Below are 1,104 nucleotides of genomic sequence, written 5' to 3'. Positions count from 1 at the left end.
AAGAAGTGTCTGAAAATGATTATTAAAAATGAATGCCCAAAAGACAGCTGACAAAATAAAAATCAATTGCTGGGAGATGAATTCAATGTAGATAAAAATGAAAATTATAAAGTTACCAAAAAAAGACTTCACAGGCACATTGAGAATCTCAAAAAGATAAAATACTGAATTATATCTATTAAAATAACCCCTAAGAAATTATGAAAAAGAAATCATAAAATAATTCTTTTAAAAAGTTCAAAAACAATACTAGGTGGACATGAAACAATAAATTAGAAATACCAAAGTTTTCTTTTTAAAGAGAATTTAGCCTTTTTCACAAGATGGCGCCGAAAGCTAAGAAGGAAGCTCCTGCCCCTCCTAAAGCCGAAGCCAAAGCAAAGGCTTTAAAGGCCAAGAAAGCAGTGTTGAAAGGTGTCCACAGCCACAAAAAAAAGAAGATCCGCCCGTCACCCACCTTCCGGCGGCCCAAGACACTGCGACTCTGGAGGCAGCCCAAATATCCTCGGAAGAGCGCCCCCAGGAGAAACAAGCTTGACCACTATGCTATCATCAAGTTTCCGCTGACCACTGAGTCTGCCATGAAGAAGATAGAAGACAACAACACACTTGTGTTCATTGTGGATGTTAAAGCCAACAAGCACCAGATTAAACAGGCTGTGAAGAAGCTCTATGACATTGATGTGGCCAAGGTCAACACCCTGATTCGGCCTGATGGAGAGAAAAAGGCATATGTTCGACTAGCTCCTGATTAGGACGCTTTGGATGTTGCCAACAAAATTGGGATCATCTAAACTGAGTCCAGCTGCCTAATTCTAAATATATATATATATATATATATATATATCTTTTCAACATAAAAAAAAAGAGAGATAATTTAAAAATCTTAAGAGAAAAAAGTAACATTTAGACAGAGATGAAGAGAGAATTCCTGATTCAAGAGATAGTACCAAGGATTTAGTCCAGATTGCAACACAGAGAAACTGAGTTAAAAAAAATACTAAAGAGCAGCTAAAAAAAAGAAAACATGTTTAGTTGTTTTTTTTCTTCACATTTTTTAAAATGCTAAAGTAATGTTTCTTTATAAATTTAGGAAATATGGAA

At 35.2% G+C, this 1,104-nt stretch overlaps 1 pseudogene across 1 annotated transcript; it reads left to right on the top strand.

The window, feature by feature from the left end:
- The first annotated feature begins 315 nt into the window (after window positions 1-315).
- Window positions 316-841, top strand: LOC104654107 (annotated as a pseudogene). Its single transcript, XR_746782.2, has one exon. The product of XR_746782.2 is annotated as a 60S ribosomal protein L23a pseudogene (transcript).
- Window positions 842-1,104: the final 263 nt, after the last annotated feature.

Source organism: Rhinopithecus roxellana, chromosome 14 (genome assembly GCF_007565055.1).
Source record: "Rhinopithecus roxellana isolate Shanxi Qingling chromosome 14, ASM756505v1, whole genome shotgun sequence".
Lineage (NCBI taxonomy): Eukaryota > Metazoa > Chordata > Mammalia > Primates > Cercopithecidae > Rhinopithecus > Rhinopithecus roxellana.
Note: the sequence above shows the minus strand (reverse complement) of the source record. Positions and strands in the feature narration are given on the sequence as shown.